The sequence below is a fragment of the Colossoma macropomum genome, unplaced genomic scaffold (genome assembly GCF_904425465.1).
Source record: "Colossoma macropomum unplaced genomic scaffold, Colossoma_macropomum, whole genome shotgun sequence".
Taxonomy (NCBI): domain Eukaryota; kingdom Metazoa; phylum Chordata; class Actinopteri; order Characiformes; family Serrasalmidae; genus Colossoma; species Colossoma macropomum.
Genome location: NW_023494806.1, coordinates 30,105,105 through 30,127,992, shown reverse-complemented (window position 1 = coordinate 30,127,992; position 22,888 = coordinate 30,105,105). Strand labels below are relative to the sequence as shown.

The window sequence follows — 22,888 nt, the reverse complement described above, 5'->3', positions numbered from 1 at the left end:
TGGATTATGAGTGTTAGAGTAGAGAAAACGCAAAAAATATGCAGAGAGTATGGTCTCCAGGACTCAGATTAGGAACATCTGAACTGGCTCACACTCTACACCCCCTTGTTTGTCTCAGAGTGAATGAAGAACAGTGAGTGTTAAAGTGTCGGACAGCTTCCTACCTTCAACAGTTCAGCTCTTCTTTCTGTTTCTCCATCAACACTGTATGAGCGCTGTTTGGACTGCTGACCACAACACAATCTTCTGCTTCTCCGCTTTAGTGCACTTGGGGAAAGTTAGATACAAAATTAGCGCCACCACCTGGCCTAAAGCGGCTTCACGCTGGAACCACGTAATCACGGAAACAGACGGATCTGTCGTTATTTTAAATCCCACCCGTATTCAGTCAAACCTCCAGCGCTTTGATGGGGTAACAGCATATTTGATCCTGGTTTTATGCCGTATCGAAATGCAGATTAGAAAACAAATACTTTAAATTATAATCTGCAGTAAACCTTTCAAGCAAGGCACACTTTCATGCAATAAGACATTTTTAAAAACTCTATCATCTGGACAGGATAATGTAAAAACACCTTTTTTAGACCAAGCCTGAGTAAATATTCTCATCATTCTCTAATTAAAACAATATATTAATACTTTAAGAACCTTTAGAGAACCTTTACGTAATGTTATTTAACATTAAGTAGCTTCACAGACAAATTTTAACTTTTGGAGGCACACATTGTCCAGTTTTACTGAATTTGTGACAGCAAATTAATGTTTTTTTGCACACTCCCTCTAAAGTTTGACCTCAGTGACAGATGATATCTAATCTTAATATGAGGTTCCACAGACTAATAATCTAAAGTTTGGTCTTCAGGGCATGCTCACAGTATATAAGCACCCTTTGGTTGTGTACAAAGGCTGATGTGTGATGCGTTAGAGGGTCACAGTATAAACACGCGACTGTAACTCCAGTATTGTAATCCTTCGACTGCCCAAACCCAGAACTAGGTGTGCCCATAAGCGTCCATATAGGAGGATTTCTCCATATACTGCACAACTTCAGCCGAATTTGAGGTTTATCCAAGAGGAATGTCTCTCACCCTTCTCATTGGACAGTCTTCAAAGATCTGACTAAATTCCTTCTAGCTGATACTGCCTTCACATGGTCATCAGATGTTCCTGTTTCTAACTTGTAAAGCTGTAGTTACAAAGACTTTACCTTCAGGTACTGTGTAGCTGGAAACATGATTAACCAGTTAGCCTGATCTTTTCTGGTATCTTCATAACATTTTTCCACATTGTAAAATATAACACTGCAACATTCTGCATACAGTGGAAATGTAAAAAATAGCCAGTATCAACTACGTAACCAAGGTTACAGAGATTAATGTATATTTCAGTTATATTTAAGTTATTCATTAATGTTCAAAGAATTTTCCATTCAAGAATCGATGCCCTCTATAAGAAATGTGCTAAAGCCAAACTTTTACAGTTTAAAATGAATTTCAATGTTAAAAGTCTTAGATGGAAAATTCTCTGAACATTAATAAATAAAACTAAAATAGACAGCCGAGTAGCTAAGTAGCCATGGTTGAAGAAGTTAATGCATATTTAAGTTATATTCATGTGAAACTTTAAAATTAGCTAACATTAGAATGCTAATCCCTCAATGTACCAAAAGCTGTAAAACGGACATTCACTAACCTAAACTAGCAAATATGATGCCATGTGTGTATCTTTATTATAAACAACAACTACGGAATTTGTAAAAAAAAAGTATATTTGAAGATGAATGGAAAAATAATCTGAATTCTTATCATTGCAAAGGATTTAATCATTTTTCTTTTTCTCATAACAAGAGAGAAAGAAATTCCCACACACCATCTGCAATTATGCCAATTGACATGTCACTCAACACAATGCTGCTCATTTCCTTCGTGATTTGGGAATAGTGCTGATTCGTTGGTAGGGGCAATGGGATGGGGAGACAGGGCTGGTTTATTGAGGAACATTGTTTTAACATTATTTTTAGAGAATGGTGAACTTACACACACTTTTTTACGTCATCCTGTACAGATGAAATGGTACCACAGACAAAGACGTATCTATTACTGTTAATTTTTTTCTCCACATTGTATTTTAAAGCGTTTGTTTTCTAATCTGAATCTTGATGCTACATAAAATCAATTATCATATTTGACGTCATAGTAAATCATCATGACTCCTCCTTCACTCTGCTCTTACCAATCAGAGCGCTGGAGGCGGGGCTTAACCGAATACGGGTGGTGTTTAACCGCCTTGTTTATGTGACCGTGTGGTTCCAGCGTTAAGGCGCTTCAGGCCAGGTGGTGGCGCTGATTCAGTGACTATAACTTTCTCCAACTGCACTAAAGCGGAGAGGCAGAAGGTTGTGTTGTGGTCAGCAGTCCACGCCTCCGCGCTCATACGGTGTTGATGGAGGAGCAGAAACAAGAGCTGAACTGTTGAAGGTAGGAAGCTGTCCGACTCTTTAACACTCACTGCACCTCATTGACCAACCGTTCTTAAGAAGACTTTGTTCTTAAAACAAGCTTACACGGTTTTCACGAAGATTCTGACATTCAACAAAGTTTTCTTATTTGGGATTTGTTCTTAGGTAAGAACATAATCTACACACACTCGAGAGCACAGAGGTGCGAACAGTTCTGAGGGTTAACCCTCCTGTTGAGTTCACTAGCTCTAATGATCATGATCACTACTGATGGTTACTAAGGAGATGGTGGAAGCCAAATGACACCACCCAGACACTGGTTAGAAAAGTAATTCCTTCAGACTTTAGCCTCCCAAGAAAAAGAGACTTCTATGGAAAAAATGACAAAAAGACACATTGCTGAAAGAACCACAGAGAGTAGCTACAGGGCTTCTTTGAGTCCACAAACTGGACTGTTTTTGAAGAGGTTACAGAGAGCCTAGATGAATATACAGACACTGTGATGTCATATTATCCCCAACTCTGACTCTCCCAGCTCTGCCCCCCTGCTCATCTGACCATCAAAGATATGGACATTAACAGGCTTCTCAGCAGACAGAAGGTGAGAAAAGCTTCAAGGCTAGACAGGGTCTCTCCGTCCACCCTAAAACACTGCTGTCACCAACTAGCACTAGTTTTCATCAACATGTTCAGCAAAACATGAAGATGCGGTTAACTTGGCCCTGCACTTCATGCTTGAACATCTTGACGGTCCTGGAACCTACGCTAGAGTTCAGTTTGTGGTGGATCATGGACTTCCTGACTAACAGGAAACAGCAGGTTAGCATGGCTAAGAACACACACATCAGACCCCCGGACCCTCACTTCTGGTGTCCTGCAAGGTTGTGTGCTCTCATCCCTTCAGTCTTTTTACCAATGACTGGGTCTCTAAGGAACCAGCTGTGAAGACCCTGAAGTTTGCCGATACATCACTGTGGTGGGCCTCATAGCCAATGGGGATGAAAGTGCCTACAGAAAGCAAGTTGAACAGCTGTTGTCCTTTTGCTCAGCACACAAAAGACTGCAAAGATGGTGGTGGATTTCAGGACATCTATAACAACAGGGTGATGAAGCGATCTAGCAAAATTACAGCTGACCCATCTTCCAGCCACCACTTTCTTCTGGTAGAAGATTGAGGACACCTTGTGCTTTAAACTTAAACCAAACTAACCTCCTTACTGTGTTACAGCAACTCCTCTGTAACATAATGCTATTTTCACAACTGTATACATGTTAAATTTTTGCAAATATTCGTATCATTTTGTAATATTCTGTATATAATACACTGAAAAAAGTGTACCAAATGGTCTGTCAGCTTTACAAAAACATTTCTTATGCTATTAACAAATTTGTGTCTCTTGCTAAAAAGTGATTTAATTGCTTAGAACATATTTAATTCAAACTGGAATAAAATCTGTTAGTTCTAATCGTATAGAATTGATGGGATCCATATATGTAACATTGACAGTTTTTAGAGACTGTAGTTTTTATAGTATATCTCATCAGACTTGCATATGCAGAAAGATTTCTATCTGCTTATGTATAGATATTGATTTGTTTGGCAAGTTAGTTCCAAAGACATCCAATATAAATCTGTTACATAAGTACCTTATGATCGTTGGCTTAGGCCGTGTGTTTTTGTAAAGATGAGTTTGACGGTCTAGTTCAGATTTTTCCAATCCCAGTCCTTGAGACTACATGCTCTGCACCTTTTTTTCTGCTTTCTCTAACACTCTCTAATCCAGCACTGAACAGTTTATGAGTTGAATTAGGAGTGCTAGATAAGGGAAAGTATAAAAACATGTAGAGTGTGAGGTGTCTGGGAGTGGAACTGGGAATCTCTGATCTAAATGAAACTGAAAACTGGTGGTACTTGATCGTTCACTGTTTTTCCAGACAGCATGAATGTGAAGAGTGTGATGGGCAGGTAGTCATTCACTATTAAGTAATTATTTTTGCAGCCCTTTGTGGTCTGAACAGTACATGTGTCTGATTTGAATGCAGATTCATTGTCATTGAGTGTAGGTGTGACTAATATAAGCCTCGCCCCTCTCCTACCACTTTATTCTGATTGGATGCATTCAAATGATTTCTGCAAAAGACTATAAAGGAAAAAAGCTAAGAGACCAAGAGGTGTATTGGTGATCCAGTTTTACAGTGCAGTGTGTCGTTTCACGTTAGTACAATCTGTGTTGTCTTAAAAGTGTTGAGAGCTAAATGAAAATGGATTTATATGAACTTACAGGTGATAAATGACTTTCCACAGATTCCAAGGCTGAGATTTTCAGATTCAGGAACTGTTTTTCAGCACAGAATTGGATAAAGCTTTGCTAAGTGGGTAAGTGCATTAAACAGTGTGTTAGTTTGTGTTGGATTTATAACAGTATTTTGACATTGATGGTAATGCCAGCTTTGATGCCTCTGTATTCATTCCAAATCAACACCTCATGCAACAAAATTCTTTTTCAGCCAAGTATTTTGACACATACAAGGAATTTGTCTTCAGTTACACAGAAGCTCACAATTACACAAAAACTGACTTTAGAAGCTCCCGCAATTACATTAACAGAAGATTTCAGGAAGCATTTAAAGTTTGGATTTTTGAACAGCATTAAACTATAGAATTCTTTCCGTGGACACTTGGAAGAAACAGAAAGAGCGAGCTGAGATGGACTGTTTTAATAACTGAGCTAACGCTGCTTTAGCTGCTGCTCCCTTCAGAAAATAAAAGGTGGTAAGACGGTCTCTGCTGTGAGCTTGAAGGATGTGCATTAGTGGAAGGTTGTGGATACATTGTTTCTGTTGTGAGTGAATTTCAAGGGTTTGAACGTGTGAATGGGAGTGATTGGCTCAACAGCTGGAAGGGTCTCCAGATTTTCAGTGGCAAGGCTCCTCTTAGTTACGTCCTTAACCATGCTTCATTAGCAACACACTCAAGTTTAAGCACTTGTGTTTTAGGGTGGCTACATGTAATGTGCAGACTTACTAAATGAAACAGTGAAGCTCTTCATGCTACTTTCACTTGTCCAAAATGGAAAGTAACTTGCCTAGTGTCACCATTCGCTCTTTCTTTGAGAAGAAATGTTACGTGTCAGAATATTTTGCATTTTCATGTTGTTTATTCACGTCACATTTAGTATGCAGTGGCTTTTAATCTATATATTTTCTGTCGTTCTGTGCTGAAATAGAACAAATACACAAATAGAGATTTCAGTATTCAAATTCCAATCACCTCAAGCAGTTAATCTAGTGCTCGATTACCCATGCATTTCTGGTATTCATAAGCATAAACACGTTTAAACAAAAACTGCTCTCATTAAGTACCAAAAGCTACCCTATAAAGAGTTGGTTCAAGATTGAATGGTGCCACTTGTGTCAAGACCAATGTAAGAGGTCACAGAATCAGATGGAGAAAATCTGTGTAATTTGACTTCGTAAATAATGTAACAGTTTTGTTGTCTATTAAACTAGTATGCAAAAGGACATCGTTACCACACTTGGTCCCATTAACTATGTCAACTATGGAACATCTCATACATATAGGTGGTTTCTGTCAAGTAATTAGTGTTGTTCTTCTTTTCAGTACTATAGTTTTGCTGTTTTGACCTCTTTTGTTGTTGGAATGGCACCACATTGTCCTTTTGTGTACCATAGTCCTGTGGTTTTCAAATGCAGTCCTGGGGGTCCACTGACCTGCAAAGTATTCACTGCCCCAACACACCTGATCTAGCTCAGCAGGTAATTATCAAGCTCTTCATGAGCTGGATCAGGTGTGTTAGGTGCCGTGAATAGCTGAAACTGTACAGGGTAGAGGACCCCCAGGACTGGAGTTGAAACCCACAGTGCAACAGTCAATTCTCGCTAGTTAAAAATGAAAATACATCACAACTTTCTGTCAGTCAGAATGATCTGGCTATCTCTGTTTATTTAATGCTGAAATGGGAATACTATGTTTTGATACCACTGGCGGTCATAGTTGTAAATTCAACTTTAGCTTTAGATAAACTTTTTTTGTTGTGATACTTAAATCATTGCAAAACCGAAACTTTATCCAATATATTATAAAATACAGCTTTTAGTTTATTGCATAATGACCAAAATTAGTTTTGTTTAGTTTATACCATTAAAATCTAATTCTGCTTCCTTTGGCTGCTTCGAAGCCCCTTAATCGAATGAGCATTTAACATGAAGTTATAGGTTAGATATTTATTTATTAGGTATGGTTTAATGATTGTTACTAGGCCCAACAACTATCACCGGTTTACCCAAACTGGCTGTTCAAATGTGCTTTCAGTTTTAAAACATCAATGAACAAACAAACGCAGATTGAAATGCACTAGCTAAATATGTCATTTGAAATTCAATTTTTGGTATTGATCAATGAAAATTTAGGTTTAAATATTAAATGTAGGGAAGAGCTGACTTGGGAATTTTGGGATAATACTGATATCTGATACTCATGAACATATCTGCTAATGCTGATACGTAATACATAACCTCTTTAATAAATGGTTTCCTAAATAAGCAATTCAGATCCTGTTTATGGGGGAAATGATGGCCCATTGGTAGGGAAATAATGTGCAGACAAGCTGCCAGAGGACCCCCTTTCAGCCTGTTTCTCAGGTCAGTTTTGCCCTTCAAATAAGGGTCACACTACACCTTATCTGGGGATTTTATTTATAATTGTGAAACCATAGACGCTGAGAAGGGGAAACCACAGACATCGCGCAGGGGAAAACAGTAGATTGAAGTCTTTCATGACTGACAGGAGAAACTTTATCTGTGATAGTCTGCCTGCAGCAAACACAAAACCATGATTTCTGGCAAAAGCTGTTAACATTAAGCACATGTCTAAAATGAAGATGCAAGTTAGACACAAAAAATCTTTCATCATTTTGCTACAAATGACCAACATGCACTTGCCAATCATATAACCATTTTATTTGACTGTATGTCACCAAGATTAAGCTAGACCAATGAGCAGAAAATGACTTATTCTGTCTTGGAGAAAGCTAATCGCTGTCTTTTTTTCCTTCTCTCTCCCCAATACATGCCTAAACAAACATTGGGGAGATTGTGGGATAGGAAGAATGCCATAAGAACACTTAATTGTCCTGCATTTAGATATAATCCATTTAACTCGTACCTTCAGTATGAACAGTTCATTAATATGTAGTTGAACATTACATGTCTTATTTAATTATGTTCTGATCCAAACTGTATGCTTTAAGTGACGACCACATGTCACTCGATAATTGCACTTCAGTTGTGTGTGTGTGTGTGTGTGTGTGTGTGTGTGTGTGTGTATGTTAAAGGTCACACTGACAACACGGGAGTGCTTTGAGAGCGTCAGCGGTGTAGTGCGGTGCAGAAAAGGCCTGATTACCCCTACAGATCTAAAACATATATTTAATTTAGATCTGCTCTCAAATAAAAAAGTATAGCATAATTGGAGCTTCGTCACGACCCACTCGTCCCCACACTGACCCACAGTTTGGAAAACTCTGTACTAAACTACTCTGATACAAGAAATACTCTCAAACCCTGCATTAGCAGTGTTTGGGAGATAAGCGTAGGGAGGACTGTTATGGGATTTAAGGATTGGAGGTGTATAAACACAGCTTGTTTTTAGCACAAGAGTAGTCAAAACTCAACCAGGTGTTTAGGCATCCCTGGTCAAATTACATGTTTTGTTGATTTTTATAAATGAAAGGTTAATACATAGTCTGTATGGAGTAAACATAAACGACACATTGCAGCTAATTTTAATACAAGGTTACCATTTGTGCTAAATTCAATATATTGAAAAATAAAAAGCTAAAATGAAGTATGGTGTTTGTGCAAAGGTTTGAGTAGTCTCTGTAACTAAAGAGTTCAGTTTTTGTTTCATTAGACCACAGCACTTGAATCTAAAATGTCTCTGGAGTCATTTGCAAACTTCAGCAATAGACAATTGTGATGGGATCACAGTTAAGGTTACGTTCTGCTAATCTTTCATGTAGATGATGTTTGTACAACAAAACTGCACAGTAGGCCAGTGCATCACTGTTTGCTTGTCAGCCAAATCTTCCTGCAAATCTTTGGCAGTGAGGCAGGGGTCTTGCTTTCCATATCTGACAGTCTACAAGCAGTTTTTTCAGAGATATTTCTCAGTCTTCCAGATCTTGCCTTGACTTCAACAGTTGTTCTTTACTTTGATTTCTTAATGTTTTAAAGTTTATAAGCAGGAAGTGTTCAGATGTATTTTATATTTTTCTTTTGTTTCATAAGTGTCTATTTTTCATAAGTGTCAGATCCTCAGTTAGCTGTTTGGATGAGCCCATGGCTGTGAAGGGTTAAGGTTTGATTGAAGGATCGCATAATTTATTATGCTCTGAAATGGTCTATTCCTGACTTGGATCAAAGCCTAATGAATCAAATAAGCTCTGAGACTTTACCCAAAAAAAAGAAAAACACAAGGACATGATGGTGGCAATTTTCTAATGATCCCAGTCATTTTTGTCATGCAGAAATCCAGCTTAGCTCTGGAGTTTCTAATATTGGCATGACAACACAACTTAAGAGGTCTCTGTCTTTTTGAAGAATTTGGGTGATTAGTTGTTTGACTTTTCCACATCAAATAAAATTGCAGACAGAATTCTTTCTTTACACTTTTGGCCAGTTGATGTAAGTGGAGCATTCATGATTTCGATCAGACTACTTTTGTTGCATTGAGTTTTTTTTTCCTTTTTTTTCTTCCAGACATAGATGTTCTGTTTCAAGTCTTCTCCTGCACTTTCCTACCCAGCTTAAATGTGCTTCTGTAAACACGTCAGGACATTCTACCAAGCGGACTGTTGAGTTGCTAAAACAGGTGATACATATGGCATCCAGAGGACATTCCTGTACGCAGCAAATATCATCTGATACCCTCCACATGAACACATCTCACAAACAAACACAGACACATAGTAAGGAGAAAAATCACTACTGCTTGGAGTGTGGAAAGAGTTTTAATCAGAAGAACCATCTCATAACACACCAGCGCATTCACACAGGAGAGAAGCCGTATCACTGTTCAGAATGTGGAAAGACTTTCAATCAACAGAGTCATCTCCAACGACACAAGCGCATTCACACAGGAGAGAAACCATATTACTGTTCAGAGTGTGGGAACAGTTTTACTCAGCAGAATTCTCTCCAACGGCACCAGCGCATTCACACAGGAGAAAAGCCATATTATTGCTCAGAGTGTGGGAAGAGTTTTCATCAACAGATTCATCTCCAAATACACCAGCGCATTCACACAGGACAGAAGCCATATCACTGCTTAGAGTGTGGAAAGAGTTTCAATCAACAGAGTAATCTTCAAATACACCAGCGAATTCACACAGGACAGAAGCCGTATCACTGCACAAAGTGTGGGAAGAGTTTTAATCATCAGAGTAATCTCCTACAACACCAGCGCATTCACACAGGAGAGAAACCGTATTACTGTTCAGAGTGTGGAAAGAGTTTTACGCTACAGAATAATCTCCAACAACACCAGCGCATTCACACAGGAGAGAAGCCGTATTACTGTTCAGATTGTGGGAAGAGTTTCAGGCACTTGAAGACTGTGACGATACACAAGTGCACTAAGAGCAGTGGTGGAAATGGGCAGTAATGACTGCAACCATAACACATTATGGTTGGGAGTAAAAGTCTCCAGGGTACGGTGCTTCCAGCCTAGATTTCAAACTGTTTCTGAGGGAAAGCCACATGTTTTATACGGAACATAACATGAAATATAATTCTCTGTGCTGAACATGTCAAGCGCACAGCTAAGGCAACCAGTGAGATGTGGTACTTCAGATTCTCCCCAAGATTAGTTTCATTTGTTATATGTTGAAAACAATTGAGAAGCTCCACATTGAATAATAACAGGGTCTTTGTAATTTAATGTATGTATAAGTTGGTATAGCGTTTCTGATGAAATGATGGATGTTTTGACAAACATTTTACAGTGTTAGACTCCTTGAGTAACTCTTTTGCTCCTTTGACATCTACACATTGCTCCTACACATAAACTAGTTAGTGCTTGTTGCAATGAAAGCACCACTTTGTCTTCCCTTTTAATGTTTAGATGTTTTTGTATGCTGAACGTTCAGTGTTTTTGCTGAGGATTATTGAAGGAGATGCGACCTTGAAGACTACAACAATGAAGTTTTTGCTGTGCTGGGCAGAACTGAACAGCTTTGTAAAGGAGAGATAGTGGTATGAAGGGCTGCAATATATCAAGCTATCTGAGTAACGTACTGGTGACCTCTCCTCAGTATGGCCTAGGCATGCCTGTTCTACACAGCATAAAATCGCATACAGGCCAGACTTCCCCTCACCCATGAACTTTCCATTACTCTTTCACACTTCAGAGACTTTGACATATTTTGTTGTTCTTTGTAATACTTGGAGAATGATTGTTCCTTGAAAAGGGTGCCATGACATGAGATAAGAACCTCTATGGCCATCTTCAGTCTCTCCTACCAGCCATGGCAGCAGCCAGTGGTATAGGAGTTGGAACCGAGAGTGAGTCTTGCTGGCATCATTAAGATGTGCATAAGGGATTTTTCTTGACTGAATCTCACCAGTGACACCATGTTCAGTTATGTTTCTGAACCAATCCAAGTTTGGACACTCTGGCCGCTTAGATTGGATTTCCAAGTCTTTTGCGTCACTTGCAACATGACAAACAATGATGTTAAATCCAGAGTGATGGAAGTGCTGGGATTCAAGAAAGAGGGCCAAAGATTCATCATGCCTATGCCAGAGAATTTTTCAGATCTCTCCTGCATCCGAGTTTGAATTCTGCATCACCAGCACAGCTACGTATTTACTGACGCCTATGGCATTACTACAGCAACGCATGCAGATAGGTTGGTGATGTCTGGACACACAAGTCTGATCTGATCACTTGGAAATTACAGGTCGGATAGTCGTCTCAAAATGTCTGATTTGAGAAAAAAAAGGTTTGATTTGCCTGCAGTCTGAACATAACCATAATGCGTTCCATTCTGGAATCTGCATATCTAGTCACTGCCTTCAAAGGGTCCTCTCTTGTTGGGGAGCATTTTACCGAAAAGTAACCTTAGTAGGCATTGCATGAACACAACTGTGTTAAACAAATACAGCAAAAGAGTAAAGACGAGACAGAAATAACTTACATTTGTTAACACATTGGTGACCAGAAACGACCACTCCATCTGTCATGTTTTTTCATTGTGTTGTATTCACAATGCAATATCATATCAATACCAATCCACCTGCACACAAATCCCCAATGAACAAGCAGGCCACAATAAAGTCCCATAAGCTATGTACAAGAGAATTATATCTGGATGTGAGATTCTCTGAGTTGGTGATAAATCTCAAATAATTATTAAGTAAATATTTGATCCCACCAAGAGGAATGGCGGTCCTTGGTGTCCATTGTTATAACTTGGAGTTGGAAGGAGTTACAGCTTCCAACTAGCCTAGTAGGCCTAGAAGAAAGATGGTGGGCCTTGACAATGCCCTGGTGAGTCTTTTGAGGGTGTTGAGGTCTCCAACATTACACCACCCATTTCCCACCCAAAACCAGTCCATCAAACATTACTATGTAAAATCTTCCTCTGTGTAAACAGATGGATGAATGTGAACAATACAGTACCCTTACCATTAGCCCAAGGAGTTGCAAGCAAGTGCACTTAGTCAAGGTATAAACAATTAAACCAACAAAATTATATTACTTACAATGAGCATAAACACAAGTTTCCTACCAAGGAGATCCAAGCGGAGCGTACATGTGTTCGTTGACCAACTCTCAAACGTTCCTAGCTTGGCTGCCTCTATTTCTAATACAAATAATGAAACCTCCCTATAGCCCCCTAGTGGAACGGAGGAATGACACCCCACCATCCCAATACACTAACGAGAACAAACACAAGTGGGTGACCATTTTGGTTACAAGCGATCTAACTCTCAGCCAGTGAACAGTATTATGGGGATGCCTTCTTCATGAAGGGTATGTGCGATGCTGCCTTTCAGTTTGGTCGAAATAAGGAACCTCGGAAGACAGCTGACTTATGTTTTCTTCCTCCCTCTTAGTTTTAGCCTCCTTAAAACTGTTGCCATAGTTAATCCTTTGCAAATAAGGTTATGTGTGTTGTGAACATGTAACCCATTTCTATTCTTAATTTTTTAATAATATTTCTTTATGTTCCTGTAATCCTGAAAAAACATTTCTTATTAAATTTTATAATGTGTTCTCCTTTTGAAAATCACTGTGTTGTCTTCTCTTTAGTTTTTGGGGTATATCGCATCACAGTTATTATGAATGGGTGCAATACAACAGTTTAAAGTATTCCACCACTCTATACAACCTAATAGATGTAGACTTATTTTTATTTGTTGTTCCATATTGTCATCTACTTCAGAATTCGAATCACTTTATTTCAGTATGTTAGACATGCAAAAAATCTGTCATAGTGAGAGCACATGTAACACGCTAAACAGACAAGTACACAGATAAGAAATACTAAACTGAAAAAAGACAGTAAAATAGTGAAATAAATAAATAAAATATATATAAAATGGCTAACATAAAACGAGCTAAAAAGGTAAATGTGAATGTGTACTTATATGCAGAGTCTGAGACAGTAAAGTATTATTGACAGTACACTGTAGAACGATATGAATGTTTGTACAGTTGTATAAATAAGCATTGTGGTTCAGAGGAATTATACAGCTATACAGTAAGGGAGGTTTGTTTGTTGTATATAGTGATTAGCATTTCAGTATGTTATGTGAGTGACCCCAGCACCGGCTAGGAATTCCAAACCAAGTGTGCATGCATCCCATATGGGCATGAGCCAGAACTCATGTACTCGGCTCAGAGCCTCAGGAGTGACCGAAAGCAGCACTGCTGCATCTGATCCACTTGTACCATCACCACATCAGTGTCGAGAATGATCCACCACGAAAATAATATCTACTCTGTCTTTTAAGGGCCCTGACTATTGAAGAATGGGGTAAAAGAGGGCTAATAAAGTATGCAGAGAAACAGAAATGAATTCGAGTGAATGTTTTGCAGTTCGTACACACGTTTTCTTTTATTCATGGTCATGATTTCTTAACTCATTCCCACAATTAACAGTTCATTGTCTCGTTTTCTTTTAATCACGCTCACATTTTGTTTACTTTGTGGGTACATCTTTTAAAAAATTGTGATCACAATTTCTTAATTCTTTCTCTCGTTTTATTTTAATGGTGCTCATGTTTTCTTTTTAATTGAGGGAAGGTTATTTGGTTTTTTATTTGTGTGCAAACAAAATAAATGTAGCTAATAGAGGCCATGTTATTTGTCATGTGCAGAAGTAGCTAACAGCTCCTTGAGACTGTCTGAGGTTTTTGATGTGTTGGATTGGTCTGATTTTGATTTGGGGGCAAGAGCGAGAAAAAATGGTTTAATCATGGGAATGAATTATGAAATCATGACCACGAATAAAATGTGTGCAGGAACTGCAAAACATTCACTCGAATTAATTTTTACTTTTACCTCTGTCCCCTCCAGGGCTCCATAATTATCTCATCAATCTAAGACATCAAAACCCGTGAGAGTTTCAGGAAGCTGTCAGCTACTTGTGCACATGACAAGTAAAACAACTTTTATCTACCACATTTATTTTGTTTGCATGAATTCAAAAAAACAAAAAAAAATGTGCACAACGTGCAATTAAAAAGAAAACTTGAGCACATTTAAAAGAAAACGGGGGAACAAATTGTTAATTGTGGGAACGAATTAAGAAATCGTAACTATGAATAAAAGAAAACTTTGCGTACGAACTGCAAAATGTTCACTCTAATTAATTTTTATTATTTTATTCCAGGGCTCCATACAGTTCTGATTGGCTGAATCCATTTTTTTGGGAGCAGTGAAAACATTAAAATATGCAGGGCAGTGTTCTGGACCAGGGTTGTGAAACATTGTGCATCTCCTTAATAGGAATATCCATCATTGGCCATGTTGGTCCTCCGTCAGTCCTGTCAGCCTCTGCACGAAGCCAGTCACTAACACTGGTGCTTGTGCAGCCACAAGCTCTCATAGTTGGTTTTGTTAACAAACATATTTCAGATGCAAATATGAAAAAGAATGCAGTTCTTCACCAGGGATTGTTTATTTATACTTTTCAAGGTTTGGCCCACAGCCTATAAGGAGATAATGCCCTACAGGACATGATCTATAACCTTAGAACGTAACCATAACCTTTTCCAACATCGTCCCCCGATGCTCAGTGGAGCAGAGTGCACGTACCACTGAGTATTGAAGGGACGATGGTGGAAAAGGTGAACGGCTTCAAGTTCCTCTGTGTCGACATAGCTGAGAATCTAATTTGGTGACTTAACACATCACACGTTGTCAAAAAGGCCCAAAAATGCCTCCACTTCTTTTGAAGGCTGAGAAGAGTCAACCTGCCACAAAAGCTCAGCACAGGTCCACTGTGGAGAGCATCCTGACCAGCTACTTCATCGTCTGTTATGGCAGCACCATTGCTGCTTAACACAAGGCCCTGCAGAGGGTGGTGAAAACTGAAGAGCACACTACCGCAGCTGCTCTCCCGCCCACACAGGACATCTATTTCAAGAGATGTCAAAGGAAAGCCAGCAATTTCCTCTGACCCCTCACACCTCAGCCACTCCCTGTTTCAACCTCTGCCATCCAGAAAGAGGCACCAGAACATCAGATCCAGAACCACCATATTCAAGAACAGTTTTTACCCACACGTTATTAAACTGGTCACACCAGCAAAACCAACCTAAACATGAATAAACACACTACGTACTCTTACTGATCTAAACCTTGTTCATTCCAGTGTACTCGGCATACCTACACACCAAGCTCCACGAGCTCATGGGACTGTATGCACATTGAACATTTAGCTGAAACTCTCAATACTTGAAAATTTATGCTGTAAACTTTGTACTTGAAGATTAAGCTGCAAATTGTTATCTACCTGCACTGTACACTTTATGAATATTATTATGACTATATGCTCATGTACATATTCTGTATTTATCTATGCACTTATTGTTGAGTTTTTGTCTTTTGCATCTTTATCACTGTACCAGAAAAGTAGCCTAACCATTTTTCATTATACTGTACAACCCTGTATTGGTATAATGACAATTAAGTAGAATAAGCAGTAATATAATTGGCCACACATTCTATCCCCTCACATGCTATGTCAACAGGGTCACAATAAGAACAAAAACTGCAGTAAAAGTTCTTTTATTGCATTGTAGTGTATTTGAAAAATGTTTTTCCTTTGGTAAATGCTACAGTACTTTTATCAGATTTATCAGATTCTTTTTAGACCATAAGAGAATAAAGAGACAACGCTCTAGGATTTGAGTCAAAAGTGTAAACTGATCACACTCTGTATTCTCAGATATGTTCATAGAATAGTAAAAAAAAAAATACAGTAAAATTTTTGAGACGTTTTAAGAATAAGCAAATAATGCCTTAGGATAAACAACGTGCAGTTTGCCCTCACTCTAGTCTTACAGCCTAAGCTCAGAGAGACACGGTAAAAAATAATTCAGTATGTTTTCTTTTTCTTTCTTCTTCTTCCTCTTCTTCTTCAGGATTTTATTTTTCAAATACACCGCATTTTATTGACGTGTGATTCTCAGTGTTAGGATGCCATCTACAGGTGTCAGAATGCAAGTGCAGCACCATTTAAGGCGGAAAGGGAGGCGAGCAGCCTGTACTCGTCGTGTCGGTGTTGGTTTCTGATCCCCTATTGGAGTGAATGCGCGCTGAATAGGATGCAGCCTTCAGATGATCCTCTCCTGCTGGAAGTCGACCACAGCAGTACAGTGAGTGCACAAATAGTGCTTAAATGATTACATTAGTGAGTTGTATTATGTACAGCTGTGATATAGGCGTGCATGTTTTGCTAAAATAGCATAGTTAATCTTGAGGAGAGCCCTCATGTGAGAGCCATCCGGATTACTGTCAGATTACAAGCTCTAGCTAGTTTTTAATCTCCTCAAACAGATTTTAAATGCACAGAGACTTTTATTTTAGAAAATAAACTTAGACAAGTAATACAAACAACTGAGAGAAAAAAAAAATAGGGCTGATGTAAAATGGTTTTATAGAGAATGTTCACTGTAAAAATGAAAAAGTTAAGAAAATTCAAAATTTCAAGGCAACTTACTGCACTAAATTTTTGAGTTTTGAGGCCAACTTAAACTTTTAAGTTTAAAATAAAAACACCTTTAGTTGTGCCAACTAACTAGCTTTTGTTCAGTAATTTATCTTTCCTATGTATAAAACCTTCAAATTTTAAGTTTTACATGCTAAAAACTCCAAAACACAAAAGTTGCGCTAACTTACTGTCTTTTGTTCAGATAATTCATCTTTCATATGTATAAAAGTGTAAAAATTTGAGTTTAACATACTAACAATTCCAAACAAAAGTTGTGCCACCTAATTATCTTAACATAATAAACAAAACAACAGTTCAATTAACATGTTTATTTTAAACATGACAGTAATAAAATTGTAAAACCTGTCAGCAGTGCTTTCGTGAAAGCAGCATATTCGGCTTATGTTCATGCTCATAAGCCTAGCGCAACTCAAACGTTATGATCAACAATAATCAAATCCAAAATGTACAATGCAAACTACAATTCAGCACCAGCCAACTGTTAAAACGATGTTAGCTAATGGTGTTGCACTTGACATTTATGCATCAAGTTATGTTCTGGAGCTGGGCTTTCCAAAATAGTATTCACTTAACTAACTAACAGGACTGACAACTAGTCTACTAGTCTTTGAAAACATTTCACTGTTGTTGGAAGAAAACCTTGCATCTCCAAAATGGTAACTTTACAGGAAAAGGAAAAATATACTTTACTTTTAATGCAAGTCAATGGAACCAGACTTATTAGTTTTAGTATTATTTGCAAGAAAACATGCCCATATAGCATAAACAACAGTGTAATTTAATTACAAAGTGTAAAGTATAAGCAAAATTCACAATACTAATACTAGAATATTTACCTAGATAAAGCAGTAAAACTCTGCTGAAAACACTGGTTAACCATGTGAAATGGCATGTGGGCTGAAGCATATAGCTGTTGTCAGAAGAAAAGCTTGTATCTCCAAAATGATGACTTAGTAGGAAAAGGAAAAAAAAAAAAAAATACTTTTAATGTAAGTAAATGGAACCAGAATTTTTTCCAAGTTATATTGGGCCGTTTCTTTTGGTCAATTTTTCATGAAATTCATACATGCAAATGTAAAGGGCAACAAGCATTTAGAAATTATGTAGAAAAACTGAAAAACTACAAAAATGGACATACAAGGTTCTCTTCCGACAGCAGCGACATGTACTATACCCAATATTGTCTTAGAAATATTCCACTTAAGATTAAGGTAAAACACCTAATCATCCCGAATGATATTACCATGTTTGATTTCACTGACTTCTATTATTGTAGAATTGTGCCCTGTGCTATACTTTTTGTTGAGAAATGTTCAAGGCATAAACACAAAAGTAAACAATGGCAAGACAACAGCAACTTCGAGCACAACAGCACCTCTCTTTGAAGGGTCACAAAATGTTCACCTCTTCCACAATATAGACAAAAGCTCTCATGTCCTTTCATCAAAAATGCCCTCATCTCAAAAACCGCACGACAGTAACTGTAAAAACCTAAATGTTGACCATGTCAAAATCAAAGAGGGTCCTCCATCACTCATTTTCTAGAGCTTCATTTGCTAAAATGTCCTGAAATGTCACACAGAATAAGAAAATGAATCTAAAAGAAAAAGATCAGCTTCTAACTTAGAGTAAGAGCTTTGTTTTCAAGCTCCTGACACGCTGTGAGCAACTGGTGGAAAGTTCCATGAAGATGTGCTGAATAGCTTCCAAAGTGTACTTATGCTCTTTCGGGAACTCCATGTTCAAGGCATAGAGGAGGCCGAAAAGGTAGGCAAACGCAGTAGGGAGGTCTGGAAGATCTGTGAGGACAATGGCCTCTTCCAACACAATGGCAATATTGACTACTGTGGGCAGTGAGGATACCCATCTTGACACCTTTGCTCTGCCCATCCTCTGGATCGGTCACCTGTTGAAACCAGGAAGTTGTACCAAATTCAGACTGAAATACTGCTGTACAACAATCACCCTAATAAAAATAAAGCGCAAAGACAACATACACCAACCAGCCACTTCATTTCTACCACATCCTTGTATCTACACTTTCTGTTCATATTACCAGCTCCACTAGTGCAAATTATGGTGATGTTTGAGTTCAGAATACTGGCACCATTTAAGGTGGAATGGGAAAATTCGAAGAAGCTGACGAATAAGAAACTGACTTCAACCTCGTCTAAATCGTAATTAGTAAAATTTAGCTGAGTCTGTACTGAATTAACATTAAAAACACAGTAAAACATTTAAAACGCTGAGTTACAACACTAAAACTAGTGATATGCGCGTGCTCGGTAGGTTCGCTGGACGGGTATGACAAACTGTTAGAACACCGGACCTGGTCCGGAGTCCGCTAACGCTAGCTGAAGACGCCCGTTTCTAACGTTTGCTAAATGCTAACTAGCAGCCACGGAGCTGGCTGGGCTTGTAAACTTAACATTTCAATGTCCGAAACATAATTTACGTTAGATTTTAAACGCGTTAAAAAAATTTGGCGACTCAATTCACATGACAGAAATAACATTACACGTCCAGACCGTGGCGAGCGGTGCTCCGGCAGCAGTGCTTCGTTACCGTAGCTGCTAGCAATGTAGCTAGCTAACGGCGGCGTGTGTATTAGCAGATAAAGACTTAAGTATTAACTACTAATGACCCGAATACGGTGCGTTGTTACCGGTATCACCGCTTACCGGGGCCCGGGGGATTTAACCAGTGTACTGTATATGAAGTCATGTAAATTTTCAGTCCCACCATTCACAATCACGTTTGCCAATTAAGTCAACGTTTACGTTTGCGAAATAACTAGCTAGGTTAGCTAGCTTTAGCTCGCTGTTAGCGTTCCTTACTGGAAGCTACGGTGCTGCGTTGAATATCCGAAGCACGACCGGTTAAGTGAAAATGTAAACATGTAATTACGGCAAAGGTAACTAGAATTTCTAGATATTATTTAATCAAACACTCACCATTTGGGCGTTGGAAGGTTCACTTCAGTAGTACCAAAGAGATCCTTGCCAGGCGGGAAATCAGTCTCGAAATGGTGGACGAAAATTCTAGCAAAAAACGAAAACCCCTGCAGAATTGCTCCGTAGACCCCGTTAGGCTAAGAAGTCATAATGAGCATGCTCAAAGTAGTTGGCCTGGCCTCAACTAGGGCTCAACTACAGTTTGTATATTTTGCCGACATAGGTTACATAGTGAGGCCAACTTTTGACAAGAAACTTAATAAAGTTAGTTGAGTCAATTACTTTGATATAGTTTATGGTGCAATTACATATTTTTTGTTCAGTTGAATTAAAAGTCATATTAAGGTGAACAATTTCAAGTTCTTGTTTTTACAGTGTTGTTGCTGACTCTGTGCTAGATTAAAATGATTTACTAAACTAATTTACAAAGTATAACTAAATAAAGGAAGGAAGGAAAAATAAGTGAATTAGACAGTGAGTGGAAAATGAGCAGTGATAAGTGGAACTTTGTCTAATACTCTGCTTAAACACTGGGGAGCTGCCCAGAAAATGCTGAGCAAAACGCCAGGGCACCACCAGCTTTGCCATCAGTGGGCCGACAGTGGTCCACTATCGTCTTGCTATCAGGGTGTAAACACAGGCCAAAATAACAAAGTTGCCAAACAGTTATTAATAACAGATTTAACTGAATAAGGAGAAGAGCCACACTGCAGAACAGAACAGCTGCAAGTCTGCTAACTTGTGACAGGTCAGTAAAGTTACAATAAGGCTTATGGTGGACATTTAGTGCATATTCACGTTTCAGTTTTTAGTAGTTTTTTCGGTCTAAATGTGCAGGTAGTGGACAAGATATGCCTTTTTTGAATTATAATGATTTTTTCTTCATAAGAAGTACCTACTGAGATGCGTCCATATGATATACAAATCTAAAATTGCTTGTAGTATAGAGACACATCTGACAAATGCTGATTTAAAGCAGACCTATTATAATATCTAGTTTGAAAAAATAGACTCGAATTTTGAGGAAATTTCTTAGTAATAAAAAGTCCAATACGAATAGTAGGCCCAGGTGTGGTGGAACTAAACCCTGCAGGGTGGTAGATTTCTAGGAGTGGAGTTGAGCAGTTCTGTGATGTCAGTGATCAAACATCATGGTTTATGCAGTTTGTTACATTCTTTTGACATTACTTCAAGATGAAATCTTGAAAGCTTTACCAGCATCTGTAAAGATCAAATGCCTTCTGAGGATCATATCTAGAGTGCTACAGTGATCAAGAACTAAATGAAGGAATGATTTCTTGAGTTCATCAGGAGAAAATGTTCCAGTCTTCAGTTTAATGAACATTCATCCCACTAAGTATAAACTCTTTACCACAACCTGTATGATCCCACTCAGCTGAATTGGAGATATTTTGCACAAATATCTTCATTCAACGAAATCAGCTATGCAGGATTGTCAAAATTGTGATGAACAGTTTATAGTTATTAGGCTCAGCATTTACAAATGATAAATTAGAAGTTACTCAATAATTTACTTCGCAATCATTTAGGTTCTCTAGGTATGATAAAGATCCTTCAAAGGCCTTTCATCTCACTCGAGACTCGAGTAGGTTTGTGCGGTGCATCTCAATAAAGTTATAGCTGGTTTGGGTTAAGTCGTTTTGCACTATATGTTTGTATTTCTTCGTAAAAATAGCAGTAAATTTTAATAAAGGCTTAATAAAATATGATACAATTCCAACAAGTCCACTACATACATGTTTAGACTACCGAAACTGCTAAAAATAACTGAATCTCTTAAGAGTAAAGAACTTGTTCATGATAGTTATTCATTTTCATATTATTTGTGCAGACCGGCTCTTCATCTGGGTAAATGTTTTATGTTTTTAAACAATACCCACACTTTACAGATGGTCCATTACCCTCTTTGGCGCTTACTACAGTTATTCCTGCTATTTTGATCAAATGTACGTCAAGAAATCTCGTCAAAAATGGAAAGATTAGAAATTTTGATGAAATGTAATGATTGTAGTTTGTTCTCTGTTTCACGATGACTTAGACACGCTTCATTTAGATCTCTCTCTCTTGGAAAAAAAAATGCATTGATGCAGCTTCCTCACAAACAACTTGTCCCCACATTGGCCTACAGTTTGTAAATCTTTGTACTAAATCTCACTACTCTGTTACATGTATTAACAAGCCCTGCATTATCACTGCTGTCAGTGTTTAAAAGATAAATGTAGGGAGAACTGTTAGGAGATTTAAGGGTTGGAAGTGTATAAAATAAAAGGCTTGCTTTAAACACAAAAGTAGCCAAAACGCACCATATAGTATTAGATAAACTGATGTCTGGCTGTGAAGGTGGTACAGTCACCAAGCAGCTCATTGACCCCCAAAGCATAAATCCCAGAAATCAGCAGAAAATACTGGATGTGTTGGTCTTTATTTCACCTTTATTGCACCAGAATGAGGCTCAACGTGGCCCCCATTAGCTGGCAGAAGACTTTCCAGAACCTGCTGACCAATTGGGGCCCTTGATCAGATACCTGATCGCTGGGCATCACAGTGGTCTTTGATGACGCTAGGCCCAACATGAAGTCCAAGGAGATATGAGACCATGGGGGACGGGGCTCTTGAAGGACGCTTCAGGATGAGGCAGCTGAAGAAGCGGTGGCGACACAAGTCATGTCTTTATATCATCAAAGGCATTCTGTGCCTTCAAGGTCCAGCAAAAGGGCCTTGGGTTTTTTTCCGGGTGAGAGAGGTGAGGAGTGCTGCCATGGTACTGAAATTTTGTACGAACCACTGGAAGAAGCCCGGAGAAGACTAAGCCTGCTGAACAGAGGAGGGGCAGGGCCAGTCAATCACGGCCTTGATCGTCACTGGATCCATGCGAAGGGTACCCTTGGACACAGCAAACCCTAAGAACGTGACGATCTTGGTGTGGCACACAGACCTCTCAACATTAACTAAGAGATGATTCTCTAGGAGACCTATCTGATGTGTCCTATGTGTTCCTCGATCAACCGACTATAGAGTATTGTCGAGGTAGACGTGTAAATGTTTGTCCAGGGTCTCTCTCAACCCCTCATTTATGAAGCGTTGAAAGACTGCTGATGTGTTCATGAGGCTGAAGTGTGTTACCTGGTACTCATATTGCCCTGAGAAAGTGTTGAATGCTGTCTTCCATTCATCTTCCTTCACTGAGC

At 38.6% G+C, this 22,888-nt stretch overlaps 1 protein-coding gene across 1 annotated transcript in view; it reads left to right on the top strand.

The window, feature by feature from the left end:
• Nucleotides 1-2,445: 2,445 nt before the first annotated feature.
• The window catches only part of LOC118827368 (zinc finger protein 420-like), a 34,691-nt gene continuing 14,248 nt past the window's right edge, over nucleotides 2,446-22,888 (top strand). Inside the window, exon 1 of the mRNA XM_036598704.1 lies at nucleotides 2,446-2,477. The gene's annotated coding sequence lies outside the window, so the exon portion shown is untranslated. The remainder of the gene's footprint in view (nucleotides 2,478-22,888) is intronic.